Source organism: Anomaloglossus baeobatrachus, chromosome 12, assembly GCF_048569485.1.
Source record: "Anomaloglossus baeobatrachus isolate aAnoBae1 chromosome 12, aAnoBae1.hap1, whole genome shotgun sequence".
NCBI classification, from domain to species: domain Eukaryota; kingdom Metazoa; phylum Chordata; class Amphibia; order Anura; family Aromobatidae; genus Anomaloglossus; species Anomaloglossus baeobatrachus.
This window is the reverse complement of record NC_134364.1, coordinates 69,318,055-69,340,554: the sequence shown is the minus strand read 5'-3', so window position 1 is coordinate 69,340,554 and position 22,500 is coordinate 69,318,055. Positions and strand designations below refer to the sequence as shown.

General features: G+C 41.6%; 1 protein-coding gene across 4 annotated transcripts in view; it reads right to left on the bottom strand.

Moving 5' to 3' along the window:
• Positions 1 to 22,500, bottom strand: part of BCL11B (BCL11 transcription factor B) — a 139,542-nt gene that overhangs the window by 115,185 nt on the left and 1,857 nt on the right. Inside the window, exon 1 of one of the 4 annotated variants that reach the window (XM_075330488.1) lies at positions 18,664 to 19,015. The exons of the other annotated variants lie outside the window; for them this stretch is intronic. The gene's annotated coding sequence lies outside the window, so the exon portion shown is untranslated. Of the gene's footprint in view, positions 1 to 18,663; positions 19,016 to 22,500 lie in introns of those variants that run through there. 4 annotated transcript variants of the gene reach the window in all.

The window sequence follows — 22,500 nt, the reverse complement described above, 5'->3', positions numbered from 1 at the left end:
TATCTATAGGATATAGTGCACACGAGACTGCATACTACTGCCTATCTATAGGATATAGTGCACACGAGGCTGTATACTACTGCCTATCTATAGGATATAGTGCACACGAGGCTGCATACTACTGCCTATCTATAGGATATAGTGCACACGAGACTGCATACTACTGCCTATCTATAGGATATAGTGCACATGAGGCTGCATACTACTGCCTATCTATAGGATATAGTGCACACGAGGCTGCATACTACTGCCTATCTATAGGATATAGTACACACGAGGCTGTATACTACTGCCTATCTATAGGATATAGTGCACACGAGGCTGCATACTACTGCCTATCTATAGGATATAGTGCACACGAGACTGTATACTACTGCCTATCTATAGGATATAGTGCACACGAGGCTGTATACTACTGCCTATCTATAGGATATAGTGCACACGAGACTGTATACTACTGCCTATCTATAGGATATAGTGCACACGAGGCTGCATACTACTGCCTATCTATAGGATATAGTGCACACGAGGCTGTATACTACTGCCTATCTATAGGATATAGTGCACACGAGGCTGCATACTACTGCCTATCTATAGGATATAGTGCACACGAGGCTGTATACTACTGCCTATCTATAGGATACAGTGCACACGTGGCGCCATACTACTGCCTATCTATAGGATATAGTGCACACGAGGCTGTATACTACTGCCTATCTATAGGATATAGTGCACACGAGGCTGCATACTACTGCCTATCTATAGGATATAGAGCACACGAGGCTGCATACTACTGCCTATCTATAGCATATAGTGCACACGAGGCTGCATACTACTGCCTATCTATAGGATATAGTGCACACGAGGCTGCATACTACTGCCTATCTATATGATATAGTGCACACGAGGCTGCATACTACTGCCTATCTATAGGATATAGTGCACACGAGGCTGCATACTACTGCCTATCTATAGGATATAGTACACACGAGGCTGCATACTACTGCCTATCTATGGGATATAGTGCACACGAGGCTGCATACTACTGCCTATCTATATGATATAGTGCACACGAGGCTGCATACTACTGCATATCTATAGGATATAGCACACGAGAGGCCGCATACTACTGCCTATCTATAGGATATAGTGCACATGAGGCTGTATACTACTGCCTATCTATAGGATATAGTGCACACGAGGCTGCATACTACTGCCTATCTATAGTATATAGAGCACATGATGCTGCATACTACTGCCTATCTATAGGATATAGTACACACGAGGCTGTATACTACTGCCTATCTATAGGATATAGCACACGAGAGGCCGCATACTACTGCTTATCTATAGGATATAGTGCACACGAGGCCGCATACTACTGCCTATCTATAGGATATAGTGCACACGAGGCTGTATACTACTGCCTATCTATAGGATATAGTACACATGAGGCTGCATACTACTGCCTATCTATAGGATAGAGTGCACACGAGGCTGCATACTACTGCCTATCTATAGGATAAAGTGTACATGAGGCTGCATACTACTGCCTATCTATAGGATATAGTACACACGAGGCTGTATACTACTGCCTATCTATAGGATATAGTGCACACGAGGCTGTATACTACTGCCTATCTATAGGATATAGTGCACACGAGGCTGTATACTACTGCCTATCTATACTATATAGTGCACATGAGGCTGTATACTACTGCCTATCTATAGGATATAGTGCACTCGAGGCTGCATACTACTGCCTATCTATAGGATATAGTGCACACGAGGCTGCATTTTACTGCCTATCTATAGGATATAGTGCACACGAGGCTGCATACTACTGCCTATCTATAGGATATAGTGCACACGAGGCTGCATACTACTGCCTATCTACAGGATATAGTGCACACGAGGCTGCATACTACTGCCTATCTATAGGATATAGTGCACACGAGGCTGTATACTACTGCCTATCTACAGGATATAGTGCACACGAGGCTGCATACTACGGCCTATCTATAGGATATAGAGCACACGAGGCTGCATACTACTGCCTATCTATACGATATAGTGCACACGAGGCTGCATTTTACTGCCTATCTATAGGATATAGTGCACACGAGGCTGCATACTACTGCCTATCTATAGGATATAGTGCACACGAGGCTGCATACTACTGCCTATCTACAGGATATAGTGCACACGAGGCTGTATACTACTGCCTATCTATAGGATATAGTGCACACGAGGCTGCATACTACTGCCTATCTATAGGATATAGTGCACACGAGGCTGCATTTTACTGCCTATCTATAGGATATAGTGCACACGAGGCTGCATACTACTGCCTATCTATAGGATATAGTGCACACGAGGCTGTATACTACTGCCTATCTATAGGATATAGTGCACACGAGGCTGCATACTACTGCCTATCTATATGATATAGTGCACACGAGGCTGCATACTACTGCCTATCTATATGATATAGTGCACACGAGGCCGCATACTACTGCCTATCTATAGGATATAGTGCACACGAGGCTGCATACTACTGCCTATCTATAGGATATAGTGCACATGAGGCTGCATACTACTGCCTATCTATAGGATATTGTGCACACGAGGCTGCATACTACTGCCTATCTATAGGATATAATGCACACGAGGCTGCATACTACTGCCTATCTATAAGTTATAGTGCACACGAGGCTGTATACTACTGCCTATCTACAGGATATAGTGCACACGAGGCTGCATACTACTGACTATCTATAGGATATAGTGCACACCAGGCTGCATACTACTGCCTATCTATAGGATATAGTGCACACGAGGCTGCATACTACTGCCTATCTATAGGATATAGTCAACACGAGGCTGCATACTACTGCCTATCAATAGGATATAGAGCACACAAGGCTGCATACTACTGCCTATCTATAGGATATAGTGCACATGAGGCTGTATACTACTGCCTATCTATAGGATATAGTGCACAGGAGACTGTATACTACTGCCTATCTATAGGATATAGTGCACACGAGGCTGCATACTACTGCCTATCTACAGGATATAGTGCACACGAGGCTGTATACTACTGCCTATCTATAGGATATAGTGCACACGAGGCTGCATACTACTGCCTATCTATAGGATATAGTGCACACGAGGCTGCATTTTACTGCCTATCTATAGGATATAGTGCACACGAGGCTGCATACTACTGCCTATCTATAGGATATAGTGCACACGAGGCTGTATACTACTGCCTATCTATAGGATATAGTGCACACGAGGCTGCATACTACTGCCTATCTATATGATATAGTGCACACGAGGCTGCATACTACTGCCTATCTATATGATATAGTGCACACGAGGCCGCATACTACTGCCTATCTATAGGATATAGTGCACACGAGGCTGCATACTACTGCCTATCTATAGGATATAGTGCACATGAGGCTGCATACTACTGCCTATCTATAGGATATTGTGCACACGAGGCTGCATACTACTGCCTATCTATAGGATATAATGCACACGAGGCTGCATACTACTGCCTATCTATAAGTTATAGTGCACACGAGGCTGTATACTACTGCCTATCTACAGGATATAGTGCACACGAGGCTGCATACTACTGACTATCTATAGGATATAGTGCACACCAGGCTGCATACTACTGCCTATCTATAGGATATAGTGCACACGAGGCTGCATACTACTGCCTATCTATAGGATATAGTGCACACGAGGCTGCATACTACTGCCTATCAATAGGATATAGAGCACACAAGGCTGCATACTACTGCCTATCTATAGGATATAGTGCACATGAGGCTGTATACTACTGCCTATCTATAGGATATAGTGCACAGGAGGCTGCATACTACTGCCTATCTATAGGATATAGTGCACACGAGGCTGCATACTACTGCCTATCTATAGGATATAGTGCACACGAGGCTGTATACTACTGCCTATCTATAGGATATAGTGCACACAAGGCCGCATACTACTGCCTATCTATAGGATATAGTGCACACGAGGCTGTATACTACTGCCTATCTATAGGATATAGTGCACACGAGGCTGTATACTACTGCCTATCTATAGGATATAGTGCACACGAGGCTGCATACTACTGCCTATCTATAGGATATAGTACACACGAGGCTGTATACTACTGCCTATCTATAGGATATAGTGCACATGAGGCTGTATACTACTGCCTATCTATACTATATAGTGCACATGAGACTGCATACTACTGCCTATCTATACTATATAGTGCACACGAGGTTGCATACTACTGCCTATCTATAGGATATAGTACACACGAGGCTGTATACTACTGCCTATCTATACTATATAGTGCACATGAGACTGCATACTACTGCCTATCTATACTATATAGTGCACACGAGGTTGCATACTACTGCCTATCTATAGGATATAGTACACATGAGGCTGTATACTACTGCCTATCTATAGGATATAGTGCACACGAGGCCGCATACTACTGCCTATCTATAGGATATAGTGCACATGAGGCTGCATACTACTGCCTATCTATAGGATATAGTGCACACGAGGCTGCATACTACTGCCTATCTATAGTATATAGAGCACATGATGCTGCATACTACTGCCTATCTATAGGATATAGCACACGAGAGGCCGCATACTACTGCTTATCTATAGGATATAGTGCACACGAGGCCGCATACTACTGCCTATCTATAGGATATAGTGCACACGAGGCTGTATACTACTGCCTATCTATAGGATATAGTACACATGAGGCTGCATACTACTGCCTATCTATAGGATAGAGTGCACACGAGGCTGTATACTACTGCCTATCTATAGGATAAAGTGTACATGAGGCTGCATACTACTGCCTATCTATAGGATATAGTACACACGAGGCTGTATACTACTGCCTATTTATAGGATATAGTGCACACGAGGCTGTATACTACTGCCTATCTATAGGATATAGTGCACACGAGGCTGCATACTACTGCCTATCTATACTATATAGTGCACATGAGACTGCATACTACTGCCTATCTATAGGTTATAGTGCACACGAGGTTGCATAGTACTGCCTATCTATAGGATATAGTACACACGAGGCTGTATACTACTGCCTATCTATAGGATATAGTGCACACGAGGCTGTATACTACTGCCTATCTATACTATATAGTGCACATGAGGCTGTATACTACTGCCTATCTATAGGATATAGTGCACACGAGGCTGCATACTACTGCCTATCTATAGGATATAGTGCACACGAGGCTGCATACTACTGCCTATCTATAGGATATAATGCACACGAGGCTGCATACTACTGCCTATCTATAGGATATAGTGCACACGAGGCTGCATTTTACTGCCTATCTATAGGATATAGTGCACACGAGGCTGCATACTACTGCCTATCTACAGGATATAGTGCACACGAGGCTGCATACTACTGCCTATCTACAGGATATAGTGCACACGAGGCTGCATACTACGGCCTATCTATAGGATATAGAGCACACGAGGCTGCATACTACTGCCTATCTATAGGATATAGTGCACACGAGGCTGCATTTTACTGCCTATCTATAGGATATAGTGCACACGAGGCTGCATACTACTGCCTATCTATAGGATATAGTGCACACGAGGCTGCATACTACTGCCTATCTACAGGATATAGTGCACACGAGGCTGTATACTACTGCCTATCTATAGGATATAGTGCACACGAGGCTGCATACTACTGCCTATCTATAGGATATAGTGCACACGAGGCTGCATTTTACTGCCTATCTATAGGATATAGTGCACACGAGGCTGCATACTACTGCCTATCTATAGGATATAGTGCACACGAGGCTGTATACTACTGCCTATCTATAGGATATAGTGCACACGAGGCTGCATACTACTGCCTATCTATATGATATAGTGCACACGAGGCTGCATACTACTGCCTATCTATATGATATAGTGCACACGAGGCCGCATACTACTGCCTATCTATAGGATATAGTGCACACGAGGCTGCATACTACTGCCTATCTATAGGATATAGTGCACATGAGGCTGCATACTACTGCCTATCTATAGGATATAGTGCACACGAGGCTGCATACTACTGCCTATCTATAGGATATAATGCACACGAGGCTGCATACTACTGCCTATCTATAAGTTATAGTGCACACGAGGCTGTATACTACTGCCTATCTACAGGATATAGTGCACACGAGGCTGCATACTACTGCCTATCTATAGGATATAGTGCACACCAGGCTGCATACTACTGCCTATCTATAGGATATAGTGCACACGAGGCTGCATACTACTGCCTATCTATAGGATATAGTGCACACGAGGCTGCATACTACTGCCTATCAATAGGATATAGAGCACACGAGGCTGCATACTACTGCCTATCTATAGGATATAGTGCACACGAGGCTGCATACTACTGCCTATCTATAGGATATAGTGCACACGAGGCTGTATACTACTGCCTATCTATAGGATATAGTGCACACAAGGCCGCATACTACTGCCTATCTATAGGATATAGTGCACACGCGGCTGTATACTACTGCCTATCTATAGGATATAGTACACACGAGGCTGCATACTACTGCCTATCTATAGGATAGAGTGCACACGAGGCTGTATACTACTGCCTATCTATAGGATAAAGTGTACATGAGGCTGCATACTACTGCCTATCTATAGGATATAGTACACACGAGGCTGTATACTACTGCCTATCTATAGGATATAGTGCACACGAGGCTGTATACTACTGCCTATCTATAGGATATAGTGCACACGAGGCTGCATACTACTGCCTATCTATAGGATATAGTACACACGAGGCTGTATACTACTGCCTATCTATAGGATATAGTGCACATGAGGCTGTATACTACTGCCTATCTATACTATATAGTGCACATGAGACTGCATACTACTGCCTATCTATACTATATAGTGCACACGAGGTTGCATACTACTGCCTATCTATAGGATATAGTACACACGAGGCTGTATACTACTGCCTATCTATACTATATAGTGCACATGAGGCTGTATACTACTGCCTATCTATAGGATATAGTGCACACGAGGCTGTATACTACTGCCTATCTATAGGATATAGTGCACACGAGGCTGCATACTACTGCCTATCTATAGGATATAGTGCACACGAGGCTGCATTTTACTGCCTATCTACAGGATATAGTGCACACGAGGCTGCATACTACTGCCTATCTATAGGATATAGAGCACACGAGGCTGCATACTACTGCCTATCTATAGGATATAGTGCACACGAGGCTGCATTTTACTGCCTATCTATAGGATATAGTGCACACGAGGCTGCATACTACTGCCTATCTATAGGATATAGTGCACACGAGGCTGCATACTACTGCCTATCTACAGGATATAGTGCACACGAGGCTGTATACTACTGCCTATCTATAGGATATAGTGCACACGAGGCTGCATACTACTGCCTATCTATAGGATATAGTGCACACGAGGCTGCATTTTACTGCCTATCTATAGGATATAGTGCACACGAGGCTGCATACTACTGCCTATCTACAGGATATAGTGCACACGAGGCTGCATACTACTGCCTATCTATAGGATATAGTGCACACGAGGCTGCATACTACTGCCTATCTATATGATATAGTGCACACGAGGCCGCATACTACTGCCTATCTATAGGATATAGTGCACACGAGGCTGCATACTACTGCCTATCTATAGGATATAGTGCACACCAGGCTGCATACTACTGCCTATCTATAGGATATAGTGCACACGAGGCTGCATACTACTGCCTATCTAAACTATATAGTGCACACGAGACTGCATACTACTGCCTATCTACAGGATATAGTGCACACGAGGCTGCATACTACTGCCTATCTATAGGATATAGTGCACACGAGGCTGCATACTACTGCCTATCTATAGGATATAATGCACACGAGGCTGCATACTACTGCCTATCAATAGGATATAGAGCACACGGGGCTGCATACTACTGCCTATCTATAGGATATAGTGCACACGAGGCTGCATACTACTGCCTATCTATAGGATATAGTGCACACGAGGCTGCATACTACTGCCTATCTATACTATATAGTGCACACGAGGCTGTATACTACTGCCTATCTATAGGATATAGTACACACGAGGCTGCATACTACTGCCTATCTATAGGATATAGTGCACACGAGGCTGTATACTACTGCCTATCTATAGGATATAGTGCACACGAGGCTGCATACTGCTGCCTATCTATAGGATATAGTGCACACGAGGCTGTATACTACTGCCTATCTACAGGATATAGAGCACACGAGGCTGTATACTACTGCCTATCTACAGGATATAGTGCACACGAGGCTGTATACTACTGCCTATCTATAGGATATAGTGCACACGAGGCTGCATACTACTGCCTATCTATAGGATATAGTGCACACGAGGCTGCATTTTACTGCCTATCTATAGGATATAGTGCACACGAGGCTGCATACTACTGCCTATCTATAGGATATAGTGCACACGAGGCTGTATACTACTGCCTATCTATAGGATATAGTGCACACGAGGCTGCATACTACTGCCTATCTATATGATATAGTGCACACGAGGCTGCATACTACTGCCTATCTATATGATATAGTGCACACGAGGCCGCATACTACTGCCTATCTATAGGATATAGTGCACACGAGGCTGCATACTACTGCCTATCTATAGGATATAGTGCACATGAGGCTGCATACTACTGCCTATCTATAGGATATAGTGCACACGAGGCTGCATACTACTGCCTATCTATAGGATATAATGCACACGAGGCTGCATACTACTGCCTATCTATAAGTTATAGTGCACACGAGGCTGTATACTACTGCCTATCTACAGGATATAGTGCACACGAGGCTGCATACTACTGCCTATCTATAGGATATAGTGCACACCAGGCTGCATACTACTGCCTATCTATAGGATATAGTGCACACGAGGCTGCATACTACTGCCTATCTATAGGATATAGTGCACACGAGGCTGCATACTACTGCCTATCAATAGGATATAGAGCACACGAGGCTGCATACTACTGCCTATCTATAGGATATAGTGCACACGAGGCTGCATACTACTGCCTATCTATAGGATATAGTGCACACGAGGCTGTATACTACTGCCTATCTATAGGATATAGTGCACACAAGGCCGCATACTACTGCCTATCTATAGGATATAGTGCACACGCGGCTGTATACTACTGCCTATCTATAGGATATAGTACACACGAGGCTGCATACTACTGCCTATCTATAGGATAGAGTGCACACGAGGCTGTATACTACTGCCTATCTATAGGATAAAGTGTACATGAGGCTGCATACTACTGCCTATCTATAGGATATAGTACACACGAGGCTGTATACTACTGCCTATCTATAGGATATAGTGCACACGAGGCTGTATACTACTGCCTATCTATAGGATATAGTGCACACGAGGCTGCATACTACTGCCTATCTATAGGATATAGTACACACGAGGCTGTATACTACTGCCTATCTATAGGATATAGTGCACATGAGGCTGTATACTACTGCCTATCTATACTATATAGTGCACATGAGACTGCATACTACTGCCTATCTATACTATATAGTGCACACGAGGTTGCATACTACTGCCTATCTATAGGATATAGTACACACGAGGCTGTATACTACTGCCTATCTATACTATATAGTGCACATGAGGCTGTATACTACTGCCTATCTATAGGATATAGTGCACACGAGGCTGTATACTACTGCCTATCTATAGGATATAGTGCACACGAGGCTGCATACTACTGCCTATCTATAGGATATAGTGCACACGAGGCTGCATTTTACTGCCTATCTACAGGATATAGTGCACACGAGGCTGCATACTACTGCCTATCTATAGGATATAGAGCACACGAGGCTGCATACTACTGCCTATCTATAGGATATAGTGCACACGAGGCTGCATTTTACTGCCTATCTATAGGATATAGTGCACACGAGGCTGCATACTACTGCCTATCTATAGGATATAGTGCACACGAGGCTGCATACTACTGCCTATCTACAGGATATAGTGCACACGAGGCTGTATACTACTGCCTATCTATAGGATATAGTGCACACGAGGCTGCATACTACTGCCTATCTATAGGATATAGTGCACACGAGGCTGCATTTTACTGCCTATCTATAGGATATAGTGCACACGAGGCTGCATACTACTGCCTATCTACAGGATATAGTGCACACGAGGCTGCATACTACTGCCTATCTATAGGATATAGTGCACACGAGGCTGCATACTACTGCCTATCTATATGATATAGTGCACACGAGGCCGCATACTACTGCCTATCTATAGGATATAGTGCACACGAGGCTGCATACTACTGCCTATCTATAGGATATAGTGCACACCAGGCTGCATACTACTGCCTATCTATAGGATATAGTGCACACGAGGCTGCATACTACTGCCTATCTAAACTATATAGTGCACACGAGACTGCATACTACTGCCTATCTACAGGATATAGTGCACACGAGGCTGCATACTACTGCCTATCTATAGGATATAGTGCACACGAGGCTGCATACTACTGCCTATCTATAGGATATAATGCACACGAGGCTGCATACTACTGCCTATCAATAGGATATAGAGCACACGGGGCTGCATACTACTGCCTATCTATAGGATATAGTGCACACGAGGCTGCATACTACTGCCTATCTATAGGATATAGTGCACACGAGGCTGCATACTACTGCCTATCTATACTATATAGTGCACACGAGGCTGTATACTACTGCCTATCTATAGGATATAGTACACACGAGGCTGCATACTACTGCCTATCTATAGGATATAGTGCACACGAGGCTGTATACTACTGCCTATCTATAGGATATAGTGCACACGAGGCTGCATACTGCTGCCTATCTATAGGATATAGTGCACACGAGGCTGTATACTACTGCCTATCTACAGGATATAGAGCACACGAGGCTGTATACTACTGCCTATCTATGGGATATAATGCACACGAGGCTGCATACTACTGCCTATCTATAGGATATAGTGTACACGAGGCCGCATACTACTGCCTATCTATAGGATATAGAGCACACGAGGCTGCATACTACTGCCTATCTATAGGATATAGTGTACTCGAGGCTGCATACTATTGCCTATCTATAGGATATAGAGCACACGAGGCTGTATACTACTGCCTATCTATAGGATATAGTGCACACGAGGCTGCATACTACTGCCTATCTATAGGATATAGAGCACACGAGGCTGTATACTACTGCCTATCTATAGGATATAGAGCACACGAGGCTGTATACTACTGCCTATCTATAGGATATAGAGCACACAAGGCTGTATACTACTGCCTATCTATAGGATATAGTGCACACGAGGCTGTATACTACTGCCTATCTATAGGATATAGTGCACACGAGGCTGCATACTACTGCCTATCTATAGGATATAGAGCACACGAGGCTGTATACTACTGCCTATCTATAGGATATAGTGCACACGAGGCTGCATACTACTGCCTATCTATAGGATATAGTGCACAAGAGGTTGCATACTACTGCCTATCTATAGGATATAGAGCACACGAGGCTGTATACTACTGCCTATCTATAGGATATAGTGCACAAGAGGCTGCATACTACTGCCTATCTACAGGATATAGTGCACACGAGGCTGTATACTACTGCCTATCTATAGGATATAGTGCACAAGAGGCTGTATACTACTGCCTATCTATAGGATATAGAGCACACGAGGCTGCATACTACTGCCTATCTCAGGATATAGTGCACATGAGGCTGTATACTACTGCCTATCTATAGGATATAGTGCACACGAGGCTGTATACTACTGCCTATCTATAGGATATAGTGCACAAGAGGCTGCATACTACTGCTTATCTATAGGATATAGTGCACACGAGGCTGCATACTACTGCCTATCTACAGGATATAGTGCACATGAGGCTGTATACTACTGCCTATCTATAGGATATAGTGCACACGAGGCCGCATACTACTGCCTATCTATAGGATATAATGCACACGAGGCTGCATACTACTGCCTATCTATAGGATATAATGCACACGAGGCTGCATACTACTGCCTATCTATAGGATATAGTGCACACGAGGCTGCATACTACTGCCTATCTATAGGATATAGTGCACACGAGGCTGCATACTACTGCCTATCTATAGGATATAGTGCACACGAGGCTGTATACTACTGCCTATCTATAGGATATAATGCACACGAGGCTGCATACTACTGCCTATCTATAGGATATAGTGCACAAGAGGCTGCATACTACTGCCTATCTATAGGATATAGTGCACACGAGGCTGCATACTACTGCCTATCTATAGGATATAGTGCACACGAGGCTGTATACTACTGCCTATCTATAGGATATAGTGCACACGAGGCTGTATACTACTGCCTATCTATAGGATATAGTGCACACGAGGCTGTATACTATTTTCCTATAGGATACAATACACAAGATCTACTTTTCAGGGCACTCGGCTGTATCGTTTTACAATCTGCCACAAGACACCAAGTTTATCATGAGGTATCATAAAGACCAAATGTAAAAAATGGGTGACTTTAAACCTGACTCAAACTAAGACTCGGACTATTTACAAAACAATAAAAACAAATGTAAATATTGAATATTACAAAAATGTAAAATAAATAAATACAGATACTGTAACCAGTTATTGTACAAATCTCTACACAGTATCTGCTCTGAGGATTGAGACGTAGTAGCGAACTTCACCCCCCCCAACAAGCACTAATGCAGGACTGTGACATAGGAGGTGAGGGGACTTATTAAAGGTATGGACAATAGCCTGAAAAGATTTGCATAAATAAATGTTCCCTTTGTGCCTGGGATGTTGCAGCAGTAAACAGACTTGTATGTTGATTTCAGCATTTCCCAGATAAAATACTAGGAAGGAATTGCAGCCAGCGACTGTCGATCCTACAGGCTCGGAGCTCCCCCTAGTAGCCAGAATCTGTCACTTATCTGCCTTTAGGGCAACTGCTGAAATGTGCGGCTTAAAAAGAAACATAAGTTGCGGAGAAAAAGTTTATTTTACAGAAATCCATCTGCAAAAACAACATGCATGGTCTGTGCACCGTCACCGGCAACGCTGCATACCTGGACAGGAGCCACAAACAAGTGCCGGCCCTTTACAGAGAAAGAAAAATGCAACTTCCTTATAATCACTACGCTGAAGACCCCCGTCTATTTCTCGCCTCGTACGGTTACGCCATTTTTGCAAACAAGGGCGGATTCGTTAGGTCTATAACCAGACTATAATGCAATACCCCTTTATAGGAATAAACCACTTGCAAATTGGTCATTTAAAAAAAAAAAAATATTTTCGACCTAATACTGAGATTCGTCAAAGAACAGGCGACCAGAAAAAATTAATCTGTGCTTAGATATTTAGTGCGTACAAGTGAGGTTCCTTCCTGCACTGCAAGAGACGCCCAACCACACTCATCCTGTGCTATGCTACCTGTTGGCAATGAAAGGGTTAGCGGCTTTCATAATCCGCTTCTCACGGCCGTATATGTATTTTTTTATGTATTTATTTTACCAAAAATTGACTATTAGGGTATATGATTAATACATAAAATGAGTGGAGCTCACGTGACGCAAACCATACAGTGAGACGCCTGCCCGCCTGTCATCTCAGGGGAAGAGCTGCCATCTTCTCGCTCACTGAGTGATGAAATCCTAAGGTTGAGATTATGTCATTTCTACACTAGAACACATGAAGTGGTGCGACTATATTAAATAAAGAGGGGAGGAATGAAAGGAAGATGGTGCACTGTCATTACTGTCGAGAGGTAGCGTGCGCTATTCATTAATGTGCCTGCAACGTGCGGAAGAAATAAGCATGTTTAATAGAATTATATAACATATGGGAGAAAGAAAAGGCAAGAAAGAAAAAGAAAGAGAGAAATAGAGGAGAAAGAAAAAGAGAAAGAAAGAAAGAGAGAAAGAAAGAAAGACAGAAAGAAGCATATTTAATAGAATGATATAACATATGGGAGAAAGAAAAGGCAAGAAAGAAAAAGAAAGAGAGAAATAGAGGAGAAAGAAAAAGAGAAAGAAAGAAAGAGAGAAAGACAGAAAGAAGCATATTTAATAGAAGGATATAACATATGGGAGAAAGAAAAGACAAGAAAGAGAGAAAGAAAGAGAGAAAGAGAAAGAAAGAAAGAAAGAGAGAGAGAAAGAGAAAGAAAGAATGAGAGAGAGAAAGAAAGAAAGAAAGAAAGAAAGAAAGAAAGAAAGAAAGAAAGAAAGAAAGAAAAAGAAAGAAGCGTATTTAATAGAAGGATATAACGTATGGGAGAAAGAAAAGACAAGAAAGAGAGAAAGAAAGAGAGAAAGAGAAAGAAGGAATGAAAGAGAGAACGAAAGAGAGAGAGAAAGAAAGAAAGAAAGGAAGAAAGAAAGAAAGAGAAAGAAAGAAAGAAAGAAAGAAAAAAGAAATAAACATATTTAATAGAATGATATAACGTATGGGAGAAAGAAAAGGCAAGAAAGAGAGAAAGAAAGAGAGAAAGAGAAAGAAAGAAAGAGAGAGAAAGAAAGAATGAGAGAGAGAGAGAGAAAGAAAGAAAGAAAGAAAGAAAGAAAGAAAGAAAAAGAAAGAAAGAAGCATATTTAATAGAAGGATATAACGTATTAGAGAAAGAAAAGACAAGAAAGAGAGAAAGAAAGAGAGAAAGAGAAAGAAGGAATGAAAGAGAGAACGAAAGAGAGAGAGAAAGAAAGAAAGAAAGAAAGGAAGAAAGAAAGAAAGAAAGAGAAAGAGAAAGAAAGAAAGAAAGAAAAAAGAAATAAACATATTTAATAGAATGATATAACGTATGGGAGAAAGAAAAGGCAAGAAAGGAAAAGAAAGAGAAAGAAAGAAAAAAGGAGAAAAAGAAAGAAACAAAGAAAGAGAAAGAGAAAGAAAGAAAGAGTGAAAGAGAGAAGAAAGCGAAAGAAATAGAAAGAAAGATGAGAAGAAAGAAATTAAAATTAAAGTGAGAAAGTAAAAGAAAAAGGAATTTAAGAAAAAAGTAGAGAATAAGAAGAAAGCAAAGAAAAAGAGAACAAAAGAAGAAAGATAGAATATAAGTGAAAAAGATAGCAGGCCGATATACTGTACACATACCTAGAAACATATAAAAGCACCTATACTGTACACACACGCACACACATATAACTACATATACTACGCAGCCGTACACAGATACACACACATGTACTATACAAATTAACATACATATAAGTACATATACTGTACACATATAAATACATACTACACACACAAACAGATATAAGCCCATATAATGAAATATAAGCATTGTACTATAAACACACATGTGAACACAAAATGTACACATATATACGCACATATACTGTACACACACATACACTTATATATATATAAAATACACACACAAACACATAAATAAGCACATGTGACTACACACAAGCACATACTGTATATTGTGTGCACATATACTATACACACAAATATAATCACATACAGTATAATGCACAGAGACATAAGCACATATACTGTACACACATATACACGTAGACGGCACACATACACACATATAATTACATATACTGTACACACAAACACGCACTACACACATGAACACAGATCTAAGCATATAAATACACATAAGCACATACACTATATACTCACACCATACACACAAATATAATCACATACAGTATAATGCACAGAGACATAAGCACATATACTGTACACACATATACACATAGACTGTACACATACACACATATAATTACATATACTGTACACACAAACACGCACTACACACATGAACACAGATCTAAGCATATAAATACGCATAAGCACATATACTATATACACACACTATACACACAAATATAATCACATACAGTATAATGCACAGGGACAAGCACATATACTGTACACACATATACACATAGACTGTACACATAAACATATATAAGTACATATACTGTACACACATATACACATAGACTGTACACATGCACACATATAATTACATATACTGTACACACAAACACGCACTACACACATGAACACAGATCTAAGCATATAAATACGCATAAGCACATATACTATATACTCACACCATACACACAAATATATAAATAATCATATGTATTATACACATACATAAGCACATGTAGTGTATACACAAATATAAGAATATATACTGTACACACACATACTATACACATACGTACACACATATAAGCACATATACTGAATATATAATGTACACAAACAGCTATTCACATATACTGTATACCCGTACACACAGGTAAGCCCATTTTGTGTACACACACATACACATGTATACACACATACACTGTACACGCATATACATAGGCTCATGTCCCGCATGTATCCGCACTATACACTCGGTATACACTGCCCTATTCTCACGTCATATGTGTAAAGTTAGCTCGGAAACTTTGCTGATCATTTGGTTGCTATCTCTCAGCCGATCTGTGCTCTGTGCAGTGATGATGAGGACGGTAGGCCCGAGTATCAGCAGAAATCCCTCCTCAGCGATTATCACAGATAGGTCACCCTGTGGTTTGCTGTTTTTAACTAGTAAACACAATGACAGTCCCCCGTCCCTATCTCACGCAGGTAGAAGATCCGTCACATTTTTTTATATTTTTTTTTGTGCAGATTCACAGCGCGCCTATAAGGTGATACCATCTGATGCGGCGCGCTGCCTCGTTCTAGTCACCAGATTCCTATATAACACAAACCAGAGGGCTTTTGCACAATAAACAATAAAAACTGGTTTGACTACTCTCTCTCCGCCACATCTGCAGGTATTTTCATGCTACAACATGGACGCTTTCCCTCGCTCACCCCTTCAGTTTAGTTTTTCTTTCTAGTATCATGATTCTTGCATATGGGGCCGGTGATACATTATTTGCAGCAGTGTGGCCGCCGCGTGCTGCTGGAGATCACTTGTTTTCAGGTTTCTGGCCAGTAAGTAACGCAGCCTTATTTATTCAGGAGATGTCAGGCTAATCCACAGCAGAGCGCAATAAGGAAGCCAGGCAGCAGCGTACGCCGTATACAATCAATACTCCTTATATCCAAGCTAGAAGGTCCCTTTAAATATCTCAGTACCTTGCAAAGCTATGGCAAACCCTAACACATCCTTTTTTTTCTTTTTTCAATTAGGACTCCGCATTGGGTACGCAGCTCCCATTGTAATTTTTTTTATTTGCATAATTTGTTAATCCCTTGGGGGGGGTGGAGAAGAGAGGGGTGGATGGGGGAACCCCAACCCTACTGAACCCATTTCCAGATTTGAAATGCAAAAACGTGCACCACTACCATATAAACAGGAAGAAACCCCCCCCCCCTCATATGGGGAGTATAAATTTGGAGAATATGCAATAAAAAAAATATCCAAAAAATTTGCAAAAATGTTATATAGACGGAAAGACACCCCCCCCCATGTGGGGAGAAATTATAAAGTTAGAGAAAATGCAATAAAAAATATCCAAAAACTTTGCAAAAATAGCATATAAATGGAAAGACCCCCAAATGGGAGATAGAATAGATTTGGAGAAAAGGCAAAAAAAATAAAAATATATATATAAATGGAAAGAGCCCCCATATGGAGAGATAGGATAAGTTTGAAGAAAATGCAATAAAAAAATATCCAAAAATGTTTGTAAAAATGTTATATAAATAGGAAGACTCCTGTATGGGAGATAGGATAAATATGAGAAAATGCAATAAAAAATATCCAAAAATTTGGCAAAAATGTTATATAAACGGAAGGACCCCTATATGGGAGATAGGATAAATTTGGAGAAAATGCAATAATAATTATATTAAAAAATGGAGCAAAAATATTATATAAATGGGAAGACCCCCTATATGGGAGATAGGATAAATTTGAATAAAATGCAATTTAAAAAAATGAAAAAATTTAGCCAAAATGTATTATAAACAGAAAGCCCCCCACACATGGGAAATAGGATAGATTTGGAGAAAATGCAAAAAAATATGTAAATGGAAAGACCCCCATATAGAAGATAGGATAAGTTTGGAGAAAATGCTAAATTAAATATCCAAAAATTGCGCAAAAAAAAAAAATGTTATATAAACAAAAAATATATAAATGAAAAAAATCCCAATTTTTTTTTTTTTTTTATTATTATTGAAGTTCAAGTTCAATGAAGTGCACAAATCATTAACCTGGAGAGTGACCAGGGTGCGTGCACCATAATGCAGTGTGGCAAAGAAGGGGTTACGCCGTCTGCCAACGCCAACTTCATGAATATTCACATGCCTCCAATGATGTCATTTCTGGATCACTGATCAATAGTCCTAAGATCAGGAAAGATGTAAACAGCAAAATATATATATATATACCTACCTGATTAACGTCCTCCTGCATCCCAGATATATTAATTTGGAGGGGAAATTCACTAATTTTTAATAAGAATTAAAAAAAAAATAAAAAAATAAATGACAACAGGCCTGTGCCTTTAAAGCATCCATCTATGACATCCTAAATTAAAATACCCACACAAAAAAATAATAATACAGGAAAAAATAAAATGATAATATGAAGCCAAACCATGCACCCAGGAATGAATGAGCAGATCTCTACACCATGTGGAAGAGGTGCAAAATACACCACAGAGAAGACACAATCTCATTTCCAAAAATATATCTAAAAAATAATAAGTATATAGTGCAATATATAAAAATAATCCAAATACGAGGGGAAGAGAAGGAAAGGATGGTAGCGGAGCAGGCAGCTCTCCCTGCAAGCCAGGGGAGGGGAGATAGTCCCTTATATATCCCTATATATATTTATTTATTTAAATTTGTTAAAATCTTCCATAAATATTCTGCCTTCCCCGGCTCTCCCCTCTCTACATTCCCCTGGACACAGCAGACACTGAAGAGCTGGGGTAAGAGAACACAGGGGCCATGGGAGTCTTTACACTTTTATTTTTTAAGAAAAGGTAGAAGGGCCAGGATGAAGAAGAGAGGATGCAGCCGGTGGTGGAGCCCGAGCAGGGGGCGGGAAAATGAGCTGAACCCTGGGCTCCGGTCTGCCATCGCCGTCCCCAGTCACCTCCTCGTGCTCACAGCCTCCACATCCTTGTCCCTATTTTGCCCATGTATGAACACAACCCTGACCCCATATGTATGAACCTGTCCATAAGTGCACCATGTATGGACACAATCCGAAGCCTGTGTAGGATAACAATCCCGAGACCATGGACCTCAAGAATGAATGTAGAACAACACTGGGGCAGTCAAGTATGTATGTATATCCATGTATGAACACAGTCCTGACCCCATATGTATGAACACGGTCCAGTCCATAAGTGCACCATGTATGGACACAATCTGAAGCCTGTGTAGGATAACAATCCCGAGACCATGGACCTCAAGAATGAATGTAGAACAACAGAAGTGCAGTCAAGTATGTATGTATATCCATGTATGAACACAGTCCTGTACGTATGTAGGACCATATAGCCCAGATCTGAACATGTCTACCAAGTATGAACCAAGTCAGATCCACTCCATGAACGTTGTCCTATCAATACGTATGAACAAATTCCAACATATGAACACAGTCCTGTCCACATGTATGAACAATAAATGCACACACGCCAACAATATATCCAAGTTTCCAAGTTGTAATGTCTGAACACAATGTCGACCCCATGTATGAACACAAAAGTTTCCCCATGTATGTATACAGTCGCCCCGTGTATCAATGAAGTTATATCCCCAAGTATCAAGACAGTCCTATTACCATGTATGAACCAGTCCTGTCCCCATGTACCATATGGATGAATGAAGTCCTGTCCACATGTGTGACCTCAATACGGCCACATATCCTGTATGTATGAACACAACCCTGTCCACATGTATGAGCACAACCCTATACACATGTATGACCTCAATGCTGTCCCCCTGTTCCATATGTATGAACACAATGCTGCACCATGTACCACATGTATGAGCACAACCCTATACCCATGTATGACCTTAATGCTGCTCCATGTCCTGTATATATGAACACAACCCTGTCCCTATGTTTGCACACAGCCCAATACACATGTATGACCTCAATGTTGTCCCCATGTACCATATGTATGAACACAATGATGAACCATGTACCACATGTATGAACACTATGCTGTGCCATGTCCCACATGTAAGAACACAACCCTGTCCACATGTAACAACACAACCATGTCCACATGTATGAACACAACCATGTCCACATATATGAACACAACCATGTCCACATGTATGAACACAACCATGTCCACATGTATGAACACAACCATGTCCACATGTATGAACACAACCCTGTCCACATGTAACAACACAAACTTGTCCACATGTATGAACACAACCACGTCCACATGTATGAACACAACCCTGTCCACATGTATGAACACAACCCTGTCCACATGTATGAACACAAACTTATCCACATGTATGAACACAACCTTATCCACATGTATGAACACAAACTTATCCACATGTATGAACACAAATTTATCCACATGTATGAACACAACCTTATCCACATGTATGAATCCAACTTTTTCCACATGTATGAACACAACCTTATCCACATGTATGAACACAACCTTATCCACATGTATGAACACAACCTTTTCCACATGTATGAATCCAACTTTGTCCACATGTATGAACACAACCCTTTCGACATGTATGAAGACAACCTTGTCCACATATATGAACACAACCCTTTCGACATGTATGAACACAACGCTGTCCCCTGCCCACATGTATGAACACAACACTGTCCCTATATAACCTGTGCTGGATGAGCATAGTCCTGCCCAAATGTATGACCAAAATGCTATCCACATGTACCCTGTCTTATAAGAACACAGTCCGGTCCCCATGTCTGACCACAATGCTGTCCCCAGGTACCATATGTATGAACGTGAACCTGTCTCTATGTACGATCACAACCCCATCCACAGGTCCCTGTCCTATAAGAATACAGTCCAGTCCCCATGTGTGACCCCAGCCCTGTGCCCATGTACCTGTCCTGTATGAACACGACCCCGATAACCAGCCACAGACTTTATTCACTACAATCAGCCATTTCAGATCTGTTCGCCCCCATGATAATCGCCACAGCAGGTATACATCAATATTAATGCTCGCTATGTAACGCCGCTCATAACTGCCATATATTCTGCACTATACTAATACACCACATTCAGGTGAATACCCTATAATGTGGCACCTTTTATTTTACATTTTATTCATCGCGACGACACAACAAACCTAAACTTCTAATGGGCCATACACGACTCCAGGCAGGCTCTCTGCTCCGCATATGTATCAGTCTAGGGGGGTTACTAATATTCATGTCACAATTAGACAATTGTAAGTTCCCTGGTGGCCATGGTCGCCCTGTATTTTACATGTGTGTTATATTTATTTTTTTGCATTGATATTACTTATGTTTATTTTTCTCATATACATTTATCCTAATTACCGGGCTCACTGCATTGATAGTTGGCAAATTGACGTGACGTATATTAAGAACTGCGCCAGTTTATACTATCACAGGTGTCCTATGCCCTTTGTAGGAGACTTGGCACACACATGGGCTGCAGACGGGCTTCTAGACTTTTAATATTACTCATTTCCCTGTATTTTTTACATGGGCCCCATTACCCTCGCTTGTCTGGTGACTTTATTTTGCCAGGTTTGTAGCACCGACATGGTGGCAACCCAGGACAAGTAGGCAGCCCAGGAGAAGTGGACAACCCAGGAGAAGTGGGTAACCCAGGACAAGTGGACAATCCCAGAGAAGTGGACAACCCAGGAGAAGTGGGTGACCTAGGACAAGTGGACAATCCCGGAGAAGTGGGCAACCCAGGACAAGTGGACAATCCCAGAGAAGTGGACAACCCGGGACAAGTGGACAACCCTGGAGAAGTGGGCAACCCAGGACAAGTGGACAATCCCAGAGAAGTGGGTAACCCAGGATAAGTAGGCAACTCAGGGCAAGTGGACAACTCCAGAGAAGTGGTCAACCCAGAAGAAATGGACAACCCAGGAGAAGTGGTCATCCCAGGACAGGTAGACAAACCAGAAGTAGACAACCCAGGAAAAGCAGGCAACCCAGGAGAAGTGGGCAACCCAGGACAAGTAGACAACCCAGGAGAAGTGGGCAACCCAGGACAAG